Source organism: Numida meleagris, chromosome 2 (assembly GCF_002078875.1).
Source record: "Numida meleagris isolate 19003 breed g44 Domestic line chromosome 2, NumMel1.0, whole genome shotgun sequence".
Lineage (NCBI taxonomy): Eukaryota > Metazoa > Chordata > Aves > Galliformes > Numididae > Numida > Numida meleagris.
Window position 1 is genome coordinate 83690266 of NC_034410.1, and position 25649 is coordinate 83715914.

At 38.1% G+C, this 25649-nt stretch overlaps 1 protein-coding gene across 30 annotated transcripts in view; it reads left to right on the forward strand.

The window, feature by feature from the left end:
• The window catches only part of LOC110394552 (poly(rC)-binding protein 3-like), a 498677-nt gene that overhangs the window by 157038 nt on the left and 315990 nt on the right, over positions 1-25649 (forward strand). The window contains exon 1 of one of the 30 annotated variants that reach the window (XM_021388480.1): positions 5174-5263. The exons of the other annotated variants lie outside the window; for them this stretch is intronic. The gene's annotated coding sequence lies outside the window, so the exon portion shown is untranslated. Of the gene's footprint in view, positions 1-5173; positions 5264-25649 lie in introns of those variants that run through there. 30 annotated transcript variants of the gene reach the window in all.

A 25649-nucleotide genomic window follows, 5' to 3' on the forward strand; every position in this document is an offset into this window, starting at 1 on the left:
TTTGATTGCGCATCCTTGCTAAAACATAAATAAATACACTAAGATATTCAGCAAGTTCCTGGCTGGGAAGTGTGAGAAAATGTGCGTAATATTACTGTGTTTCTTTTTAATAGTGCAGAATTGTCCAGAAGTTACCTTGACCACAATGACTTTGCGGATCTCATTCTTCTCAAGCCTATTTGCAGCTAGTAAGAGAGTGATGTTGAGATATGCATGGAACAGTGAAGCCTGCAGAGTCTGTGGGATGTCATAGTTCTTTATAAATAATTTAAGGCCGATTAGAGGATTTTGGATAAGGAACTGTATACGAAAGTGATTTGGTATCAGAATCATCTTGTAGGGAGCCTTTTATCTGATGCCTCTGAAAAACTACACAGAGAGGTTATATTTGGGAGCAAGCTTTATATAGCCAAGGAAAGATCCAGCATCTGGAAGCTGAGGAAAACCTTGACAGGAAAGGAGGCAGAGTTTAACAACAGAAAGAGCTCACACCATAGGAGGAGTGGCAAAGGGGCTAGAAGTCCTTGCATTCTCTTCGTTCTCTTCTCTGTTTGAGTTTTTGGGAAGAGGCAAAGCAAAAGAAAGGGATGGGCTAAATCTGCTCTTCTGAGTAAGGGCAGGGTCCTTTGTTTTCCTCTGTTCGGTTCTCCCTTTGGATGTTGGGTGGCAAGTCCTAGATCAGAATAAGTTGTTGTATTTGCATATGTTCTTCTAAAGCCTTATATGTATTCTTGAATTGTGTTTGCCAGCAGAACTCTGAGAGGGTAAAAAATAACAGCAATGCTGTGTGGACTCTTGTGCTGCTATTTCAATATATTTGTTGGAGTATATTTAAAACAGGAGAAAATGCCAGCTTTTATACACATGAAACAATGCAATAAATTGTCAACATTTCTAGCGTAATGGATAGTTTCAGTATAAAGTCAACTTCATTTCAGACTTACTAATACCTGAAATTTGGTCTAGAATCTGTTTTCAGTGAAAGTGACTAAGCAGATTTAAAAATATAGAAGCAAAGATTAATTTATGTTACCAGGAACAAGCTGAATATGCTGGGGCACTTTGGAAAAAATAAGTAGAAGAGAAATACAATTTTTTTTTAAGAGAACCAAGCATTAAGTCCAAATTTCCCTAAGGTATATATCTTGAATGCTATTGAAAATGCTTACTATCATGTATATAATGAACTTTGGACAGATTTGGGGGATTTGTTGCATTTGAGAAAACGTGCTGTATGGAATTGTTTGTTACATTAAGGCTTGCATTTCCTGAGGAGACAGAGTCCTTGCTATAATATTTAAGATCAGCTTAAATTTTGTGGGAAGAGAAAGGCAGATGCTTGTAGGGGAGCTGGAAGATGCAGTTGCAGATCTCAACAGAAAGCAGTGTGTAGCAATATCACAGAGAACACAATGGCTGAAGACTCCTCAGTGTGGGGACAAGATTATGAACATTTGTTTGTAGTGTGTGTACTTAACATTCATGCAGACTTGATTGCCTACATACGTACCCATGAGTTCCATTACCTGAGAGGAGAATTTTTTCCTGATTATGAACTGAGGGGAGGAGAAAGTTGAGATCAGAAAAGAGAAAAGGAACTGTGAAATGGATGGGTGTTTTGTTATCAGTCTTAAATATTTTAATTCACTCAAAATAATCTGTGTGTCTTTCTTTTAATATATATATGTAATGTGCCTTTCTTTTAATATATATATGTAAATATTTTTCTTGTAGACTAAGAATTGAGTCACATTTTATGAAATGCTGAAAAACTGCTTAAATCTGCATTTTCATTTTAGCTAGTTGAATTTGAGTAAGGAAAAATTAAGAAGGTCGGTGGACTGGACAACTTAAGAGTCCCATCCGTCTTCATGCTTTTTTGGTTTGCTTTTAGCATTTCAAAACAACCTGCATCAGATATTGCCAAACATTATGCCTTAGGGCCATTTTCAGAATCTTGTTTAGTTTTGCATCTAGCAGGCTGTAAATAGACATGAAGAAGGCAACAAAGTTCTAGTGAAAACTGAAAATGAAGATATTTGTTTTCACCTGTCAAGTCTGTTTTTTTTGTTGTAGTTTTATTCCAAATTGAAGCACCCTTTAAAAACTGCATATGTGTCTGGAAAGCACCCTAAAGCTCGCTTAATAGCATGGAATTAACCTAGATAGCTTTTTTTTTTTCATAAAGGTATTTATTGCTACATGCTGAACACAGCTACAAATATCATACAGTGTGAATAAAATATGATTGCGGTGGAAAACACATTTACATCTTTTTTTGTAATGATTTATTTCAAATATTAGCTAATCCACGTTAAGTGCAAGGAAGCATTTATACCATCCATATACTAATGAATTATTCATTAATCCCTTTGTTTTAAAGGTATCATTAAAATTTTATTTTTAAATTTACCACATTTAAAAAAAACTCCACTAATTAAAAACAGGAATACTATCTGGTATCTCACATTCCTCTCCCAGTCCCAAAGCCACCTTCACCTTGGACTACAAAATACCTTTCTGGAGAATGGACTGGTGCAACCAAGGCATGCTCAATGGCTATTCAATTCTGGAAGGGTTTGCTGCCTCCTGATGGTCAAAGCGTCCTCAAGTGATGATTCTTTACAAGAGGCTGGAGCCAGAAGAGATCCCAGAGTGCAAATGGAATAATCTTAATATGAGGACTGTTCTGAAAGTAATGCCTCCTATTTTATTATGTTGGCCCATGACATCAGAGACGGATGTTAGTGGTATGGCAGTAGGGGCTGACCCTTTCCACCAATATTCCATTACGTTTTATTGCTGTCTGACAGGTGGCAGCAGGGGGGCAGTCAAACAACATGACATCTGACATTGAAGTGCGAATGAAGCAAAGGTGTTTCACTGAATTCCTCCACGTGAAAAAATGGCACCCATTTACGTTTGACACTTGCTGAACATTCATGGAGACCAAACAGTGGATGTGAGCACAGTGAGGTGGTGGGTGCTTGTGTTTCAGCAGTGGTGACAGTGATGTGGAAGATGAGCCATGTTCTGGATGGCCATGCACAGTTGTTACATCACAAAAGAATTTCTTAATCAGCTCATCCATGTGAATGTGCTAATGGGGATGATGATATTGAAAAATAGTCTTTTGTAGCTGAGAATTTGCTCTTTGTAGCAGTTGTAGTTTCCATGGAAACAAATGGGTTGCTCTGAAAGTGATGCCTCCTATGCAGTACTCTCCTGTGGTTTGATGAGGTCACTCTGAAGTATTTTAGAATCTTGAGCTCTCGTGAAATTTAGGGAAGTACTGGCTTATAGCAGTGAAAGGATCAGAATTAGCCCCTTTGGAGAGTACTAGAAGACATTTGCATAATGAAGTTCTGTCAAGTCAGCAAGATTGAAAGCTTGCCCTTCCCAGAGAGCAAGGTCTGCACTTCTTGCTGGTTTTGGATACGGCAGAGAAAAAACAGGGTTTTGTACTGCCTGGTCTCTTAGCTGAAGTAAGAATGGACATATCTGAAAAACAGGACAACAGACTTCTTAAAAACACCAGCAGACTCTGATGGCCTCAGTTTTAGTGGGAAGCTTACAAAGGAATCTTACCTCAGCTTATTTATTCATCAAATCTATTCATATTTTAATTGTTGGCTTTTGAGGGATTTGTTTTGCCATTTTTCTTCATACAATTGCCATGGAAGCATAGCTGGGAAGCGAAGGAAATACCACTGTTGTGACTTTGTTATGAGTGATTGTTGTTTTGTTGCTTATTTTTTATTTAAGGTCAATGAGAAAACAGAAAGCTTGAGATGCTTGTCTTCTAAAAGCAGCAGTTGGCAATGTTTCTGACAGGGTCAATTGGAAATATGTAAATAGGATGAGGCAGCTCTATTGAAATTAATGGACAACTTGTTCCAGAGGAGGATTTGCCTTAGTATTTTGTTTATAAAATTTTGTGAGAATGCATGAAAACATTCTTATTTTTATACCCAAAGATAAACCTTTTTGCAAAAGCCCTGAAAGCTCATAAACAGTTTAAAATCAGTTCTGAGAGCTGATATTATTAGCAGCTGGAACTCTGTTTTGACTGGTGACATGAAATCAAGAGTCTTCCACTGAACCTGGTAGAGTTGCATCAGGAGCTCCATGCCATCATCCTTCTGCAGTCACAGCTTTGCATGTACCTACTGCATACACATTTTCTGGGTTGTTCAGTACTGTCATTCCTTTTCTTTTATGGGAGCTGATTTCAGTAATCAGTCTAACTTACAGTGCAGGCCTTCTTTTTCATTGCTTTGTGCCACCTACTTTGTGCAACATGAAAGTGAGACTTCACTATATGCAAGTAACACTTTCACATAGTGAAAAATGAACTTTTTTTTTTAATGTCCAAAAACCAACACTCTTCTCATCCTCTCATAGTGCTGAGAGAAGGAGAAAGTGGGAGGACCTGGTAATTGTGACACGCTGGGCTGACTTGAAACGTCATCATTCATTTCCCACTTCTGCCATCAGTATTATTTCGAGGTGCTTAATCCTTACGCTCTCAGTTCCCCTATGGTTAACATGTGGTTAGCAAGACTTTGTCTGGGATGATTTTACAGTAAGTGGATTTGTTTCTGTAATGTTTTCCTTGCCTTATTGAGTTTCACAGTAAAAACTGTAACTTTAAGGAGAAAAGTGTCTAACAGACTATGAATGGTAAAGGTGACAATCATGGAGTTGGCACCTGTAAAAATAATACCCTTTAAACGTATCTTTTTCTTTTACACATTCTCAACATCACTCTCTCCCTGACACAGTTACACCTTTTCAATGTTATAATAACTTGCCTATTTACTTTTTTTTTCCAATTGTAAGAAAGGATCAGGGAAATTAAGCTTGCAATTTAGACAAAGCTTGACAAACATGCCTCCTGCCCTTCAAAATATTTGTAGCCTTTGGTACATTTTTGTGTGGTTTTCAAAGAGCTTTGTATCTTGAGGCTTTTTACACTGTAGTTTTTGGATAGTTTTAAGGAAGCATAAACTCTTTGCTTTGTGAAAGCAAGCATTGTTTTCCAAGTCCTTGCAGTTTTGAAATTGGAGTGTTTCAGAGTGAGAAATGTGTTTGTCCATGAAATCATGGGGAGATTTATGTGGGAACTTAATGGCTCTGTGTGAGCCAAAGGATATTGTTACTTTGGATATGCTTAGAAAAAGCCTCGTCTAGAAACTCAGGTGCCTCTTTTTATCCCACCCCTGAAATGGTTTCCTGTCTGTGGTTGATTTTTGCAACTCAGGTAAGAGCAGCCCAAATGCTGCTTTAATTTTTGTTCACTGGGTGTGATGGCTAAGGCATCACACATAGTAGGAAAGACAGCAGGAAAACTTCCTTAAGGCATTTTCTATTTTTACTTTCAATGGGACATCAGAGGGAGTAGCTGAGAGACCTATATGAATGTGTGTGTTTGTTGCGTGACCTCAATTGCTGCTCTTGTAAGTCACAAGGCAGTATTACAAGATTTTACCCCAAAGTATCTAGCTTTTTATTGGTTTTCAGTATGTTCAGCCCACAAGTAAATACATATAAGACCACAATTTCAGCTTAGATTTTAAGGAAATAATAATACATATTTCCTGAAATAATACCTGAGTCTTTCAAATATCCTAGAAGCTCTGTCTCCTTCCAAGCATATACTTTGGAATTACCTTTAATGTGAGTTTGTTATAGCAGAATGAAATGAACATTTCAAAATTATACTACTTCATTTTAATTTTTTTTACCTGTTTCCTATTTGATTTTTTTCTAAATTCACAACAGTAGAAAATATCAAAACAATTATATTGCAGTTTATAATTTTCTCCTGCGGAAGTATTCAGCACTTTCCTGAGTGTCTTAACTTTCTTCTTTGTTTTCAAATCTTACTTTCTTTTCTTTTTTCCTTATTTTAATTGACATATATCCATATCTTGCTGCCTTTGTCTCTGTCCTCAAAGTACCTAGTAAGTGCTTTCTTTCTATGCCAAAATGGTGCACCAAATACATTTTCCTATCTTTATTAGCAGTGATGAATCACTGGCCTCAATACCAAATTTAATGCGAAAGTTGATGTGAGCTGAAACCAGCTAAGTTACTATACTTTCTAAAGTTTGCCACCCAGCATCAAGAAGATTTTTCACCTTAGAGTTCAGTTTTTACTGTATCTTTCTATTCCCTCAACAATACCAATACATTGGATTGCATCTACTGTACAAAAGTAAAACAATGTACAAATGGATTTTCTCCCCCTACAAAGACCTATAGGTTTCTCAAACAGGGTATTTGGGAGTTCTCTGATAGTCATCTTTTTTTCAGTTTCCTGTTAGTGGTGCACTATTTTTGCTGTCTTTTTTCTACTTCTGTGTAGTACCTATAACAGGGGATTTTAAGTGAAGTGGAAGGAGCTAGACACTTCTTCACTAGCGTTCATCAAGGATCATCAGACGTAACTGGCTAGACTACACTACTGCCTTTGATTTATGATTTTGGTTGCAGATTTTGTGACTGGATAAGAGCTCAAAGTAAATTTCAGGAAAACTGGAGGGGTGTCCTGTGGCCATGCTGCTGTCTTGTGGGGTTGAGAGGGAAGAGCTGCTTCAGACTATTCCTGCAGTGAATGATGGAGAATGAAGAGATGGAGGGCTTCTCCAGTTCTTGGAGGAACTGAAATTGATGTAAAAAGCCAGAGGGCAGCCAGTTCTTCTTTAACATTGAAGAGTGTTCATTGACATTTTGCATTTGGTGTCCTTCTTTGTTGCAATTGGATGAAATGAATAACAAGGATAATCAGGGGAGGTAAAGCTTTTCCACAGAAACAGCAGCATTGAGGCTTTTTGTACATTTATTTAACGACTTCCAATCTGTCTCTATTCAAACTTTTGTGGTTTTGCTCTGTCTGGACAAAGAAGAAAACTGTCCTGTAACACTGCTGTTTTTATTCTCAGGATCTTTGATTAATTTTTCTTTTTCCACAGACGGAACATAAGGGCCAAGCACATTTTACTACTTCTTGCCTGCATATAACACTGCATCTTGCTCAGTAAGGCCAATATTCCCAACTGGAATGTGTGGCTGCAGTCCTAACAGGAAATAATGTATATTGTCTAAAGGTTTTATTTTGAGGGTTCTAACAGTATTCTTATTCAAAAGTTCATTTCTCCTAATATGATGGGTCTCTAATTAGTGGTCAGTAAGATACTACTTCTGATAAGCGTATTGCATCCTTCCATCTGGACAAGTTGAATGCTTGGTTTTAATGTATGTTAAAGAATCTTGTATTTTTAGAAACGTTTATTAATAGATGTTATACTCCAGTAACATGGCTTGTCACGGATATTTGTATTCTTCGGTGTATGGTGCCAGCCATTTGTCAAGTTGATCCCTTTGTCATCAACTGGTGCAGGAATTCTGGATGTAGAATCAGCCTGTGTATACTCTGTTACCCAAATATAAGCAATAGAAGCATTTGTTTATGCAGGGATTTTGGAAAATACCCACTTTCTTCCCCTCCTAAACAAACATATCCTTTCCATAAGCACTGTAGGTATGCAGCTTCTACCCTGCTTGAAATGCATGGCATTTTTATATGAAGAGAAGCAAATGACTGAAGGCATAAATCAGTCTTCACTTTTAGGAGCATGGCTGTCTTCCAAATAGATACTCTTTGGATGTATTTGGGATGGCATCAAACAGATTATATTCCGCACTCCGAATCTGTCACGTTTCTTACCAGAAATTGGCATTAGACCCAATCTGATATTCTGCCTTTTGAACGCAAGCAATTCCATTCAATCTACAATCTGCTCTAACAGAAAGGGAACAAGAATGCCTGGATTGCATTTATGAACAAAAAGGGATTAACCATTTGTGTTAAAGCTTAAATTCTTTTTTTTTTTTTTTTTTTTATCCTGACCCTATTTTATCAGAGCAAACTGAAGAACAATGGCTCTGGAAATAGATACAAGAAACAGCAGCAGAACAGAGCCTGTTGTAATGTGCACAACTATAATTAACTTCAAAGGGAATGAGGCCTATGCATCAGTTGGCAGCAAGACAGGGACTTCACCTTTTAGAATAAAATAACATCTGATATGGCCTATCTAATCACATTTCCAGTGTGCTTAGAGCCCTTTCCATTCCTCTGTGAACCATAATCCTTGTTCACCTCCATATTATACTTCCTTTTTAGTGTCATTGAGAACTTCCTAGGAAGCTTTGATTTTTACTTTTTTTCTTAAGTCTATCACATACACTTTCCTTTTATTTTGTGTTCTTTGTTTTTATTCCTAGCCTCAGAACTAGATTTTTTTCCAGTTGCTTTTGCCAATTGATTGCTGATTTATCATGTAACTATAATCAGGCACAATAAAATTGATAATTGCGGTACTGTAACTCTTTTCTTCCATTCTAATATATCTCCATCATAAGTACTCAGAGCTGTTTATGCCAATTCTTCACACAGTGCTGTAATTACTGTTTTATAGATTTTCTGGAAGTGTGTGTATACACGTGTACACATTTCGTTTCTGAATTAAAAGAAAATGTTGATATTGTACTTGTAAAGAGTCTTTGAAAAAAAACTGAAAATAAGTGTTTCTTTGGTTATTACTTCAGTTAGTCTGGATATTATTTTCTGTCTAATGAGATCTGTAAATAAGGATCTTCTGATTTCTGTATTTTTTTTTTTAAATACATTTGGTTTTCTCTGTTTTGTTGATGTATTCATGAAAGATGATATTTCCAAGTAATTTCTTAAAAGGGAGTGGTATGAATGTGTATTTGTGCATACATATAGACACATGGTATTATACTTTTTTCTTTGCACAATTCAAAACTTGGGGTTAGTTGAAGACTGCAGTCAAAACTTCTGAATTCTGAAATGAGCATTTAATGCTAATTTCTTCTTGAATGTTTCTTTTACTTCAGAAGTGCATGTTTCCTCTTTGTGCTCAGTTAAATCCCTTTGGTAAATCTAGATACAATTTTTTGAATATTAACATATACCACTGTTCAGCTCTCTGTATATCAGAAAGACTTGTTAAGAAGTGTTTCCAGCATGTATGCATTGGAATTTCTTGCACACAATTTTCAATTTTACTTCTAATGACATCAGCAGGTAGAATATGTGTAGACAACTTGAAGAACTGTACAGTCATCTCTAAACCTTCCATCATTTTTGACTTGTCTTTTCCCATTTTTGTTTTGCATGGACAAACTTTGCAGGTCTTTTTCCTATGAATAAAAATCTAAATTTGCAGCATAGAATGGTTTGGCTTGGAAGGGACCTTAGAGATCATCTTGTTCCAGCCCCCCTCCCTCAAGACCTCTCTTATACAGAGCAATAAAAATGTGCCCTGTATTATTTTTCCCATATGGGCCTGGGCTGTATTGAAATGTGCTTAATCTGAAATTAATGTTATATCTCTCTGACTTATTCTATGTCCTGCTTTAAAGAAAAGGAAATTGTTCAAAGTTTTGCTTTTAAAAAGCATTTGTCTTCTATGTATTTACTGAGAGAAAGACAAATTGGCAGAAGGCATGAAGAAGGCAGAAGGTAAAAATACAGTGGAATGACGAGAGTTCTTTGTCTTTGCTTGGCCTGTAGAGGACAAATCTGTGTCCTCACCCCTTTTTGGGTGATGTTTCAACAGTCAGAGGCAGACTCCAATGCTTGAAATAGCTTTAAACTCCACTGATCTAACCCAAGAGCTAGCTGTCACCTAAACAGGTAACCCTGTTCCCCTCTTTGGACTTGTCCTCTTCTCAGCTTGACCTACACAACCCTACGCTTTGATCTGCAGGATATCATTCAGACTGGTGAAACAGCAGAACCAGCTACCAACATTCAAAAGAACACATCTCTAGCCAGACTTCAGATGAATATCCAGAGCTACTTTCTTTCTGCCTTAATTATGCAGAATCCCCTGGGGCTTCAGAAGGTGTTTTGACTGTGCAATTGATGCTGAATAAGGCATGTAGTTTACAGGACTAATTACCCCATGCTTTAGTTTGGCTTAAGTACTCTGGCAAAATTTTGCTGCTGGATACATTTCTGTAATTACTTCTGGAGATAGTAGTTCTGGAAGAGGCCATCTCAAGGCAAAATTGGTTTTATTAATACCTTTAAATTAAATCTAATGTTTCCTTATTCTCACAGTTTGTACCCAAATGCTGTGACAAAGATAATGAGTCAAGGACAAATCTCTACTGTATACTACAGTATTTTCCTGTCTACGTTTTTTATTCCCAGATGTTATCTGTAGCTGCAAACAGGTGCTGTCATGGGACACTCTTTTTCCTTTTATATGCTGTCTTTCCCAGTAGACTTTCAGCTTTCCCCAAAGGTTTCAGTGTCTTTCTCAGCATCAGTAGCAATTAAAATATCTCCCAGAAGGACAGATTTTACTTCCAGCTGTGTTCTACAAGTGACTTGAAAAGACTTAATAACTCATGCAGAAAGTGGCTTATATTCCAGGGGAATTACTTAAATGACTTCATTTCTTACTCTGGCTCTGAGTTCAAAGGGGATTCATATGGCACCCACACCACAAACTCTCTCTTTAATTCAGAGGTTAAATGACATCAAACGGGAATGAAAAGTTCCTCTGCTGTCTTCACCAGCAGCACTGGGAGCTTTCAGCGCAGTGGAGCTGTGATGCCCAACAAAATTCTTAGAGGCCGCTTGTTCAGCATCTCTTCCAGCCACACCTGCAAGAGCAGCCCACAGAGCAGTGCTGCTGGTGGCTGGAGAAGTCCCATTGTGATAAACTATACACCAGAGGTGTACCTGCTCCTACCGCATCTGACGCTCTTTGAATGCAGTGAGAGTGTGTTTGAGGGATTCCATGTTCTACCTCTTGCGAATTCACCTTTCATAAATTATTACTAATTAGAAATAGCTTAATGTTCTGTAGTGCTTAGAACCACAATTCCCATTGAAGTCTGAGCTTACAGCATTAAGTTCTTCTGGCAATGCTCTGTGGATCAGGTACCTAATTCTGATTTCCTTCCTTCGCTTTTTGCCTCTGTGAATAGGTATGTTAGTGCGAGAAAATCATTCTGTTTTCAAATCTTTTTGCAACTTTTATTTTTAAAAGCATTGTTTATGTTACTTAGCATCTTTTCATCTCCATTTCCACTATAAATGAAAGATTATCCAAGAAAATGCTGTAAAATAGTCTCGTTGGAGCAACTGTTGAAGAAGTGTCTCAGTGGCACTTCTCCTCAGAAAAGTATTGTAAACTGAAGAAGCCAATGAAGCTAGTGACCTTTGTGTTTAATATTTTCAAGAATTGGATCTTTTCTCTTATTTTGCTTTTTACTTTTTTTTTCTTACTTTAAAATAAGGTTCTAAATTCCAATCAATTTCCTTACCCTTGTGTATTGTCACTCTCAGCCTTCTCTTCAGATGTCGACGGCAGATCGTAGTAACTTAAAAAAGCCAAACTGATTTCTTCCCCCCCCCCCCCCAAAAAAAAAAAACTCAGGGAAAAGGAAGACTGCTGGTCATTATTTCCTCATTTTTCTTGTAGCACTTCTTATTGTGTCTGGTGCATATCTCTTACAGCAAAACTAAATAAATATTTGGCGACATGGAGTAGTTAGATACTGAATCAGTCATAATGACATTGCAGTTTTGAATTAGTTTAGATAAAAATTCTTGATGAAGGAAAATAAAATGTGACATGCTGCCTAGTGCAACTGCCAGCTGCAGAGTGAGAAGGGAAAAAAAAACATAATTTGGATTTTCCTTTGTTTATTTTTCCCCTGTCTCTGTCTGTCAAACCTGTTGCTGTTGGACAATGGATGAAATATTAGTGATGGCTGTGATGTGTCAGTAGTTGATGAAGTGCTATTTTGCTGTTCAAGGGCCATTCAACTCCACATTGTTTCTCTGGTCTGTTGCTTCTGTCATTCAAACTATTATTACAGTAAATGTTAAAACAGTGCCACCTGATACTGCAGCTCTCCTGGTATATTTAACTAGATTTATAGTGCCTCATTGTCAGAATGCTTTGGGGGACAATTACAGTCACTTTCAGCAATTTAAGCAATGTAAGATTTACTAATTATCATCAGTTAATTTCTCCCCCTCTCCTTTCCAAGCCACTCACAGACATTTGTTGAGGAATGCTCTGGCAGTTCCTTTTGAGTGCTCTATTCTCACACCAGATGAGCAGGTAGTGGTGCTGCACTGACAAGACCAAAACCAAGGCATTGGCAATGTTTTTTTCATGTGTGGTTTGGCACAACGTGGGATGAGCAAAGCAGCAGAACAAGGGAGTCAGTCTTTGAGCATCTGCTGTTGCCTACTGTGCTATGGCAGGCTCCGGTCAGCCGACAGGTGTTTGGTGCTTCTGTTTTCCCTCATCTTCCCAAGCTTTCTAGATTTTGATTTTCTTAAGTATCTTAACAAAAATGAAACTTCTTCAAGATTCTTGCATTGTTCTGATGTCTGAATGTCAACGTGTTTCACTTTTCAAATAGAAAGCATGCAAGTCTTGGTTCAGGAAGAGAAAACTTGGTTGTGCTGTTAGCACAAAAGTTAGTGTGGGGGAGTAACTGCATAAACAAAGTGGCAAATGGGCTACAGTGGAGTTAATATTGAGTAGGGATTTTCGTAGGCAGAGAGGGCAGTGCTGCTCATTTTGAGCTACCTCGTACTTTGCTATTTTAGTTACTGATAACTGGTCTGGGATTGTTGTCTCCATTTTTGACTCATGGAATCTTACTTTTGCATAACACAATCGCAGAATGATGAGTGCGTGTGTTTAAAATCTTGAGAAAACTGCTAAGGAGGCCCCATCCTATGCTAATGGAAGTCCTGCTGCTATTCTTACTCAGCTAGGCTTGACGAAAAGCTGCAGTGTAAGTGCTCCCATTAGCATCATGTAGGGGAAAGCATTTCAGATAATGTTCTGTGCTCCTTTCCTCCCAGTGCCCTCCTCTGTTCTTGGCTTGCTCTCCTCCTTCCCCTCCTGGTATAAGAGGGGAGGCTGCGGAGATTATATTGCTCATTGCTAAGGGCAATGCCCAGTCCTTAGTCTCTGTTGCACATTGGTTATTTTTGTACTGTTGCAGGCACAAAGAAGAAAATAGGCTTATTCTATTAGTTCATTAAGTTTATTAGATCCTCTGAAGCTCCTTAAGTGACAGGAAGCAGCAACACAAATACCACATTTCCCATAATTTTTAAATTTTAGGTACATGGCTCACATTTTTTTTTTTTTTTTGCTGTGTTTTATCTTCTACTGTATGTTTCAGAAGAACTCGTTCCATACTTAGTACTGAATTTTTAGTTCTGAATTTTCAGTCCTTGGGCCAAATTAAAAAAAAAAGTCAAAACAATATGCATATTGATAAGCTCTGTAATGACACATCCCTATTGTAAAGTATGTAGATGTAGAAAGAGGAGATATTTTTGCAGTCTGGCTCTAAAATATTTTAGAGAGGCGCCGTGTGTGCTTATTTGAGCTCTCAATTTTAAATGAACTAGAGCTGCATGCAGCAAAATCTCATAAAAATCCCAGCAATGGCACAGCTGGATGATAAATTATGGGAGGACAGCTCGAGAGATGCCAGTCCAAGGGTCGTTATGCAATTTCAGCTTTGAATGTCACCTTTTTACTTCAGATGTTGGGACTCTCTGTGGAATGTCCAAGAAGTTTGTCTCCAGCTGCCTTCATTGTTTTCCTGTGTTTGTTTACCTTTTTGGTGGCGTTGGCCAGCCTGCATGCAGCTGGCAAACCAAACCAGGGAAGTACTCTGCCCAGGGCACTCTGCCATGTTTGTTCCTCTAACGTGGATTTGCTCCTTTGTACTGCCAGTGTACCGTGGATTACTGTCAGTGCATTCCCCTCTGCGCTTGGTTCTTTGCTTATGCCTTCCCTCATCTTCTTGTCTGTCAAACAAACGCTTCTGCCACTTCTGTGTGATGGTTAGAAACTTGCCATGAGATTGTAAGAAAATCATGAATTTTGATGCTGCTCTCTGCTGGTTTCTGTTGCACTTGCTGTTCTGATTTTCCTGGCCAGCAGTGCTCTTATTTACTTGCATAATTTTCAAGGTTTCTTTTTTCTTTTTTTTCAGTCTAATTCATATTTTCTCAATTACTTCCTAAAATAACACCCCCAAATGTATACACCATCCCAATGTGATCATGTATGTGAATGCTAATTGTATGATTGTGCCTTTGGAAATTTGATCCTGTTTGGTACCTCTGCAAGTTGCATTTTTAGCATGTTTATTAAAGCTTTTTTTTTTTTTTTCCTAGTTACGTTCAGATAGCATTGCAAAGGAATAACTTCCAGTAGTGTTTGGGTCAGTTTTTCCAAGGTGATGGTGTGTGTAGCTCCAAACAGAAATTGAGATTTACTGTCCTATTACTAAGACAAAGAAATTTAATAATTGTCATTTAAAATATTAGACTATCTGTGACCTCCTACAGGATGTCTCCTGACATCTTAAGAATTTTATCCTGTATGTGTAAACAATAAAACAGTAACTGGAAAACCTGTTCAGAGTTGAAAGAAATTAGCTATTGGCAATTAACAACAGAGTAGTTTATTAAAAATTCATTTTTTTCAGTGAAAGAATTGGTCATAAAAAGTAGCTAATGTTTCCAGTGACTTTCCTCCTATCTGGCATCAGAGAATGAATCAAGAAATTCTGTTTCTGCCTGTGGTATAAGGCACTCTGAAGAACACGAGTTTCTTACTGTAAAATTGGAATAAAGGAAAATTGAGGCTTGGTAGTGCTTGAGGCACTCCGGGGCATCCTTGTGCTGTTTCCCTCTCCCTTATTAGAAAGGGACTGGGCTCACATGGGGACAAGGGCCAAAAGGAGTTCCTCAAAGATTCCTCGCATGAATAGATAAACAGAATGGATAATTAAAATGACTGGATGTTACATAACTTAAAAGAACAATCTATCTTTTCAGTTAGGTAAATATTTATTATTCTCAATATCTACTTACCTTGCTTTCATGCTGTATGCTGTCATTTCTGTTTGAAACTTCTGTGTAGCTTTTGATGTAAGGATTGCAAAGCCTCTAGAGAGGGAGCTAGGAGAGAATGTGTGGGAAATACGGGATTTATCCCACAAAATGCAGGAACCATATACATAATCTTGAGCTCCACCTACAGGGAATGTAACACTGTGTCTCAGAATGGACTGGCTTGCATTGACACTATGGTTGCAGCTAACATTGCTTGCAGGTTTTCCCAACACGGTCATGTTAGATTGGTGCTCTGGTGGCTGCTGTTCCCTGTTTCTCAGCAGAGCTATTAGCCTCGAGCATTGTGCTGATAACTTCATATTGCTGGCAGTGATACCACTGGCGTGTTCAAGGCTAGCTTGGGTATTCGTGTTGTACTTTCTCTTGCTCGTAGATTTGTCCAGACTTGACTGGCTTGTACTGAGAGCAGGTGCAGGATGAGAAGCTGCCTTGTACAGGTGATTTCATGTTGTGCCTTGCTTTGCTTGTTCTCAAGTTGAAAACAGTACTTTTCTAAATGCTTTAAAAATTCAAGCATGAACGGTGCTATGTAAAATCCTCAGCATGTCTAAAGAAAATATCCTATATGGTGATGGAGGTGAAGAAAGAAGTCTAATATCCAGATGGATTGCATCTAGCTTGGATGATCAGTCTCTAAACTTAGAGGAACTGCCTTTCGGGAGGTGTACCCCTCTGCTTTCAATATTGTGTAGTGGTTCCTAGGAGTAGTCTTAAAGATTCACAATTAGATCAGACTCTCCAATTTTCTGTAAATTGTCTCCTCTCTAATCTTTACCCAGCCCACTGGAGAGGGAGCATGTTAGTGACTCGGGCTTCTCAGAGTCACCAGAAGGTCTTGTCCCCAAGGTGCTAGATAGGAGAAAAGAGGGGTAATCCTTGGGGTTATGTGCTCACTAGCTCTATCAGCCGCTGCCCTGTCATCTGCTTCATCTGAGCAGATGCTGAATCGTGGTTCTGGAATTTCTGAGAACTATCATCTTTCTTTTTCCTCCTGCCCACTCCCTTCCCCCAGTACTTTAAACTTTCCTCTTGTCTTTTGCCCTAGTGATTTAGGGATTAAGCTGAGTGACATGACTGCAGATCGGAGCGTTTTCAGGAAGCTTCAACTTCTGTTGCTGCTATTGGTGATGGGAATACCATCATTTTGACTTTTTTTTTAATTCACTCAAAGTAGTCTAGTTGCTGTAAAACATATGCTTGATATAGACTGCTATACTCAGGGTTCATTTTCTATTAATCATCAGCAAGCATAGTAAGTCAATGTGGGCTGTGCGTGGAGAAAAAATGAATGTAGACATAATCAGAATTATTCTTCTGCTTGGACTGAATATGAACAGCAGTGTTTTATGATAAACTATAATTGAGGACATTAATTTACAGGAGAAAATCGTTTTCCTTGACAAACATGACGCTGTTGTATCAGGTGCTGACAGAAGCAATATTACCAAGCTTTTAGTAAGTCTGTCTGTATGAATGTGCATGTATAAAAGAGTATTTTAGGATCCAAAAGAATATTCTTTTGAAAGTGTTTCAGTTTTCAATTTGATTTCCCCACTTGCTTTCTTTTCTTAGAAAGTTAAACAGATTTCATCTCAATCTCTGTTCATATTTTTTGCAGCTACGAGCATAGCCTGTATACATATTTATCAGTACCTATGCATATTTATCTAGATTAGCTTTGTCAATTGCAATATTATCAGAAGCTTTTATGTGAAGGTAAGCCTGAGTTTTGGTCTAGATTTATGCTTAGATTATTGTCTTTTATTCTTCTGTGTCTGATCCTCGGTAATTCTGCTGGCGGCAGTGACAGTGTCTCTCAGTCGCACAGTTGAAACAGAGGAACAGAGTATGACTCTGTTTTATTGTTCTGTTACTTTTGCAACAGAGCCAAAATTTCAGGCTGTGCAACAAGAGAAATGTTACTTTCAAAAAAACCAAACCAGGTCAACCCACACCTTTCATTATCACAGAAAGAAGTAAGGCAGCATAAGAAAGCATTAGATTCATTTAGGATTATATGGGGAAAATTGTGACTTGGAAGGGGGGAGATTTCTCCAGTGGAACGTGGTCTGCATGATATATCAGCAACAAAAGCAGGAACTGACCGCTATGAGCTCATGTGATATCAGAAAGAACACACACACACAAAAAAGCACATACAGTAGATGAGTGCAAAGATTAAAATGGCTGAGAACCTCGTTCCACAGAAGAAATCCTAGTAATCTGCAATTTTATTTTGGTTACGGTGATTCATCTCTCTTTAGAAGTTTCTCAACAATGGCAACTGTTGTTTGCTGTCTTTGAAACCCACATGCTCCTGCTGAAGCAGGGTTTGAACCAGCATGGAATTTGGCTTATCAGACTGTGTCTGCGAAGCCAGCAGACTTTGTCATGCCAGATTGCATCTGGATTAGAAACTGAGGGAAAATGTACTGACACATTCTGAAAAGAAAAAGACAAGCTTTATTGACTTCAGTGAAATCTCATTATCAGATAAATGTTTCATACTTTAGTTATTATAGTTATTTAAGTCATAATTGTATTCATTAAATGTGTGCTTTAAAGTTGTCAGAGATATTTCATGAATTACAAAAGCGCACGTAAGTCAGTTTTCATCTTGAGGCATCTTCTGATCCTCATAAGAATTTATCATGCTTTTTAATGTGTTTTTATGAAAATCAGGATGGAAGAACAGTGTATTTTTTTTTCTGTAAGCAGCAAGCACAGAACAATGTTATTTGTGATCATGTCTTAGGAGGACATTGGTGCACTCCTGAAAGAGGGTGGTTTAAAGGGATCAGTGGTTTCTGCATGTCACTCCTAAGAAAAGCTGAATGTTATTTAAGTGCACATTAGTCTGAACAGAAAATGAGTAAGTAAAAGTTCACATTGCTATTTACAGGAGGTTATGTTGGTCAAGAATTATTCCCTTTCCTGGAAGGAGTCTGACGAGCAGTTGTTTCTCAAAAGCATAGCTGTGGAAATTTGCTGTTTCTAGCTAATCACAGTTAGACTATGAAGAATGTCAGTTTGATGTGGATAAGGGAAGAAAGGGGCAGGAATGAGATTGTCATTGTTTCTACTGAGATTGACACCTGGCAAAAAAACATCTAGGGTTATTTGGACAGATTATCCAGAACAGCATATTTCTAGCCTTTATCATCAATGGGGGAGTAGCTGTCTGCACTAGGCGAGGCTTTCCGTAAAGCTATGGGGATCGTGCTACCAAATACATAGGCCACGTTTAAGCAAGGTGTCATAAAGCCTAATAAGTTGGTGGGTTATTCATTACAATACTGAAATATTTGTTTGGAAAAAAAAATGCAGCATCAATCTACATTTTGTGTTAAATCACAGCACAAGACCAAAGAAACTCAGTGTTATTGCTGCCAGCACAATGCCAACTGGAGGGATGAAGTTCAGATGTTTCAACAGTAAGGAGAGTGTCTTGCAGACAGGAAAAAAGGAAAGATAAAAGGAGAAAGAAAAATAAAATCTGAGTGTTCTCAAGTCTTGGAGGTTTGGCACAGTTGTATGAAAAAGTAATTTTCTGTATTTTAAATGGGTAACGATGGCTGGAAACACTAGTATAAGATGTAGTTTGGTCGTTGCAAAGGAGCAATCTATTTTATTTGCATCCAGTGGAGAAAGTAGTGACGATATTTCCAACCCAGAAAAAGGAGATCAAGAACAGCCACAAAGTTAGCTGTTTTGTTTGAGAAACACTTGGGAAGGTGGTAAACAAAGCAGAGTGAGATGCCTATGTCCTAGGGCATCCCACCACAGAAGTTAATTTGTCACTGTCTGATGATAGCAATGCTGATGTTAAAGAATACCCATGCATGGCACTGCATAATTTGCAGATGAAATTATGCAGATTCAGTTTTGTGAATATTGCTGGGATGAGCAAATTAGATAATTGGTTTATGCAAAGCCTTTTGAAAAAGACTGTTCATGAAGGTAGAAAAATAGCTTTTACAACATAGAATGATCTGGGATGCCAAAGGAAGCAGATCTCTGTAAGACTCCTTAGCACCAACTGATCCCTCAATACAGTTCACCTACTCCTGTGCATAAAGGCATCTTCCCAAGCTGAAGGATTTATTGTGCTACTTCCCTGTAGTTCTGAAGCTCTTCTGAGGCTTGACAAGTGTCATTTATTCAAATTTTTATGGATTCAGCAAAATGGTGACTATTGTGTCCCATAAGCATCTGAGCTAGTTTCCCACTAACACAGCTTCTTGCAGTGCTGAGAGGCAACGTAAATACAGGTCATCATGTAACACTAGCACACTTGTAGGCTTTGGGATTTTTTGTTGTTGTTGTTCTTGGTTTGTTTATTTTTCGATGAGTTATATATTCCATATATCTTCTTTTGCACTCAGGGTAACTTGTTCTGCTGTTTTACTAGCAATCAGATTGTACAGCAGTCATGGAGTGTGCAGGCTCACCTTGGGTTAAATGGTTTCTTCCATTTCAGATTTTCTGCAGACCAGATTTAAATTCTACAGTGTTTGTTTAGGATTCTGTACTCAGCACTTTGCATTAGTTGAGAAGAAGCCCTGCATTTAAATTATTCAGTCTTTAAGACTGATGAAAATTGTCAATCACCTTGTAGCATATTTAACTTACCCTGAAGGATGCTTACAGGTGCAAAAATTCACAGCCAGTAACATTTATGGATTGTTGAGTTCATTTTTTTGTCATATGACTCTGTCATTCTCTTTGTGTTGTCTTTATTTTTCATGTTGGTTTGCAGACTACGAGCAGCAACTGGTTTTGGGATATTAAAAAACAAATTCCATTCACTTCAAATTGACCAGACTGACAATGAAACAAATATTATTAAAGCACACAGTTCTTATTCCCTGACATTAAAAAAAGAACAGCTAGAATGTCCTGTGCAAAGCGGGAAAAATGACACCTTAACAGGTTATTCAGATGGTGCTAGCTGTAAGGCCACTAAGTATTGTTACTTCAGATACTTACTTTCTGTCACTGCATATGGAGAAGAGATGGTGTTAATTGTGAATTGACTGTAAGAATGTCTTCCTGTGCACTGGAGGTGATGTTGACCCTGAAAAAGTAGTGATCCACGTGGAGGGAACTCAGCTAGGCTGGTGTTTGCTGGCTCCGGGCTCCCCAGAACAGGGAGGGACAACTGATCAACACAGCTTATTCTAGCACTTAAGAAGGGTAGAAAGGATGACCCAGGGAACCTATTGACCTGTTAGCCTCATATCTGTTCCAAGGAAAATCATGGAACAGATCCTACCGGAAGCTATGCTAAGGTACATAGAAGACAAGGAGGTGATACAAGACAACCAACGTGGCTTCACCAAGGGCAGGTCACTATTTTTATCAGCTTCATCACCACCAGGTAGAAAGCAGCCTCCTCAATTTTCTAAAGAGAGTCCAAAACTCTCCAGCTTCACATTTGCCCAAATGACTGCCCTAGATCAGAGCACATGAGCAGCTTTTGTATGTGCCTTCTTGTCTTGCAGTTAGCTTTGTTTGGAAATAGTAGTGGGGTGCTTGGTCTGCCTGAGGACTGAGAAACTATTTATACTTCGTACTGGCATTTGCCTGCTCAGCACGCATTATCATCTCATCAAATAGCAAAGTATATACCTCCTGTTTCCTTTTTTCGTACATGATAGAGAGTGGTATTTTCAGAGTCGAAGCACTAAGTTGGATTGAACAATGCCATTTATAAGAACGTTAATCTACTACAACTCAATTGTGCTGTGTGATGATTCATACTTTGTAATCTGCTTGTTCCTGCTTAGCTGACTGCAAAATGATACAGTGATATTTCATTAACTGATAGTTTGATAATTGAGGAATCAGTGGCTAAAAATGTAATTCTTTGTTTCCTCTTTGCATACTGTAGAAGAATTATTTTTTGCTATATATTGAGAAACAATTTAATCCTGCTGGAATATTGTTGCCCTGTTTGCTCAAACACCCCAGTTTTCTCCTTTTAGATGAGCATTTCTGAACTAGTGTAAATTTATACCATACCCTCTATTTTAATTTCCTTTTGTTAAGACAATAGAAAATCTGTGACAAAAGATACGGCTTTTGTGGGAAGTGTACTAAGTGCCATGTACGCATTCAAAGAGACTTGAAATATTTTGACTTCTACTGAAGAGATGTAGTAGTGAAACTTGAAATAACAAAATAATTGTTTCCCTATTTTGTCTGCTTGAAGTACTTCTATTTCCAGTCCAAGAACAAGAATAATATCTATAATTGAATAGCAGCATACTATCAAGTTATGTAAAAAAACTTTATCCTACAGAAAAATTAGCCTATTTACAGTTTTGCACATCCTCAGATATTTTGGAAATCGATCTAAAAATTCGTTATCTATCCTGCAGGATTAACTAGGAGTAGTCTAGTAGGTAAGACTGCATGTTTTTTTTTCTCATACAGTTGGATTTTCAATGAATTTCCCCTGCTCTTCTGCTCCATAAAAAGCATACTGCTTTAGGGCATTTTTGTTTGTTTTTTGGGGGAGGGGGGCATAGTAAAATGGACAGATGCAGAATCCCTCACAAACGCACCTTTTTTTTTTTTTTCCCAACCAAGGTACAAATTGAAATGTTTGCTTCATAATGTTTCTGACAGATCCCCTGTGAACTGCAGCTTAGGACACTGAGTTGTTAACTTCTATAATGTGCTCTGGACCCTTCTCTTTAAGTGATCTAAAATTCCCAAGACTATCCCGTGGCATACCCCTATATCTATGTAGTTAGGTCTTCAGTAAATGACTGATGAAGACCAGTCCAAGTGTGGAACAGCGGAACCGCTGCATGAAATGTGGCAAGACCCCTCCTCTGGAAATGCTTGACATGCCTTGGAAAAAAAGTATTTTTCACTCAAATAGTGACTATGGGGCAGTGAGAAGTTCTTCCAAAAGAACGCATAATTTTTCACTTTGTTGCTGTATTTTATTTCAGTCTTCAGTTCTATCACATGGAATAATCAATGGAACAACGTGATTGAGTATTGAAGCGTGTGAATAGTTTGGGGCTGAAGTCATTCTGAGTAGTATCCTATATGCTTCTTGCTATATTGTGAAGAATTTTTTAAGAAAGTATTACTTATTTTTCTTCGATTTTATAGGAATAGCTAGAGAAGATACACTAGTCAGAACATTAGCTTTTCAAAACAGTGATTTGAAGTCACTTGAGATCAGTCACATATTTGTATGTCTTCATTTTTCAGAATGAAAACTCAGAAAAACTAAGCAGATTTCAGATTTCATGGAAAACATGGGGTTTTTACCTTCAGCTATGTCTTTGAGGTTTTCATGGAAACCTGCCAGGAATGTCTGCCTTTCTTCAATATCTCCCATATCCATGATTTATTTATATTTAGATCTCAGTGTTTGGGCTGAAAAGCTGTCTTGAAGTTTATGGAATGTGATTTGATAACAAAAAATGCAACTCTGTAACACAGTGTGCTATTGTGAGCTTAAATAAAGTCTTTAAATCTCCCAGGTACTGTCAAGTAGCAGTTAAATGGCTTGATGTTCCAACCCCAGAATGACATTGAAGTGTCCTCATTGCTCTGCAGTAGTGGTAGTGGGCTTTGACCTTAGTAGTAACTAATGTGGGAGTTACTCGTGGCAAAAACATCCAAGAAGAGTGAGGTTCCCAGTTTCTGGAAACCATTAATTCTAATCAAACTCCCTTAACTTTGGGAAATCTTCCTATTCCCCATCTTGTAGCAGTATCAAACTGCATCAAAAATACTAGTTTTTTTGTTACTAATATTGTTATGGCTGGGATTTTGACCTATAGTTTTCATAAGAATTCACCTAACTCCCAGAAACATGTCTGTGATGCCTGACAATTCTCTGTGAAAATTTCTGGTCTAGGAGATGTTTTACTGGCTTTATAACTGACTGATGTAACTGTGTAGCTCTTTTGAGAGGATTTATATATTGTTTTAGTCCTTGAGCTTGAAAAGCTTCCCAGTTTTCATTTATGATACTACCCCTTGCAATTGGAGAGTAGAGAATGTGATGGAACTCGGTTTAAATGAAGATAACATTTTTATGGCACCAGAAGGACTAACAATAATCATTATTACTAATGACCTCATAAAGCAAATTAGGAAAAAATGAGTGTAAGCTCTTTGGATATGAAGAATGCGGCTTTATAATCTGAGCTGAAACACCCTTGCATTTTATCTGAATTCCTTTTTCACTTAAGGAAAGATGATTCCAAATCCATGACACATTAGAGAATCTTTTAAAATCTTTGCATTGGTTTTTCCATTGAAGTGCAAGGTTGAAAGATCTTAATTATGTATTATTAACATTTTACGGAGAACTGATCTTCCCCATCTGATACTGCAGGTTTTTCTTCCAGGAAAATCTGTACTGAAGTATCCTGATAAATGGTGGATTTTGTTTTGTTTTGTTTTCCATCTTGGTTGCATTTTCAGAAGCACAAGGCAGATTCTGGAGCAAAAAAAAAAAAAAACCACAAAAGAAAAGTAGGAATGTTTCAAGCCTTCATTGGAGATAGAAGAGTGTTAGTCCCCTACTGTTAACCTACGGCCTTGAGACTTTCTTTACACCTTGTTTTTGCCTGATGAAGAAAACGTGGAAAACTCATTCATCAACAGAACTTATTTTCAGATGTCCACAGCTCCCCACTGTAAACACAAAAAGTCTTTACTTACAGCAGAATTTGCTGACCTTGGTATCTCAGCTTTGTTCTCCGTTGGGCCACACTCATGTTAAACAAAGATCAAAACCATAATGTTTGGTGGTGGACTGTAGTTGGATTTGTAGATAGGGATAGGTGACAGGCCTTATTAACAGTTTCAATATTGATCCAATAAATTCATTTAGACTACACAGTCACTTGTGTTTAAAGAAAAAAATCTGCCTTCTCTTTAATAATTAAACCCCTGCTCTTATTTCCTGAATAATACCCCTGTGACTGTTAGGTTAGCATACAGGTTACAGCAACTTCATTTTCAGTTAAAGACGAAAGATTTCAGATTAAGAGTACCAGGTTTTCTTCTTCTTCTTTTTTTTAATCCCTCAAAGATATTACTTTTGGAAACAGCAGGAAAAAAAAATCCGATTATGTATGTGTCTTTTTTCCAAATTTACATCTTGTTGAAGGTTCTTAAATATTTTCTTTAGGTGGAGGGTGTAGGAGGGAGGGAAATTCCATCAGGAAATGTCTTTATATATAAACATGTATGAGATGCATTAAAAACTTGTTTGTTTTAGAATTTGTATGTTCATCTAAATGTGGTCAATTTGTATTTTTCAAAATAGAATTAATGAGGCTGCTATATGAAGTGTAGAAAATGGCATGTTTTTAGGGGATTCAGAATCCTTTTAAGTCAATGTATTAAAAAAATCTGAACTCATTTGTACTTAGGGTTTCTAAGCTTACCATAACTGTGCTATCCTGGATCACAACTTCTTGTTCAGTAGTTGACCTCAAGACTCAGAAATCCCTATCCTGTCTTGTAATAAGTACATGGAGTCTTTGACATTATCAGAACATTGCATTTCTTACTTTCTTCATTCAGTGCTCATAGAGAAAATATCAGCATACATCAGGTAGGCAGGAAGAAGATTCTTTTTCCCTTCTTCCCATTTTCGTTCTGAAAATATGGACTTGGATCTGAAACTGTAGTGTGGGTGGAGCTCCAGTTTGAGAGCAGAAGAATGCTTTCCAGCCTCAGTTCCAGTGGTTTTTCTGATGTTTTCACATAGAATCACAGAATTGCAGGGATGGGAAGGGACCTCAAGGGATCATCGAGTCCAACCACCCCTCTAAAGCAGGTTCCCTACAACAGGTCACACAGGTAGGAATTCACCCCGATCTTGAATATCTCCATAGAAGGAGACTCCACAACCTCTCTGGGCAACCTGTTCCAGTGCTCTGTCACCATTACTGTAAAGAAGTTCTTCTGCATGTTTGTATGGAACTTCCTGTGTTCAAGTTTTAGGCCATTACTTCTTGTCCTATCACAGCACCACTGAGAAGAGCCTGGCCTCATCTGTTTGTCTCCCACCTCCCTTTAGATATTTATAAACATTTATCAGATCCTCTCCCAGTCTTCTTTTCCCCAGGCTGAACAGACCCGGGTTACCCAGCCTTTCCTCCTACAGGAGATGCTGCAGGCCCTTAATCATCTTTGTGGCCCTCGGCTGGACTCCTTCTAGGAGATCCCCGACTTTTTAGAATTGGGGAGCCCAGAACTGGACACAGTAGTCTAAATGTGGCCTTACCAGGACAGAGTAGACGGGGGAGGATCACCTCCCTCAGCCTGCTGGCCACGCTCTTTTTAACACACACGAGGATACAATTGGCCTTCTTGGCCACAAGGGGACATTGCTGGCTCATGGCCAACCTATTGTCTACCAGGACATGCAAGAGCTCCTCCACAAAGCTCCTTTCCAGCAGGTTAGCCCCTAACCTGTACTCATGCATGTTTTCCCACCATTATGGCTGAGAATCAGTGCACATCCCTTTTCTTGCTGATCTGTCAACAGTAGGGAATTGTGCTCCACACAAGTTGATGATGTTTTGGTGCAGGGCAGTGGGCAGTACTGTCCACTAGCTTTATTATTCACAGTGGACAA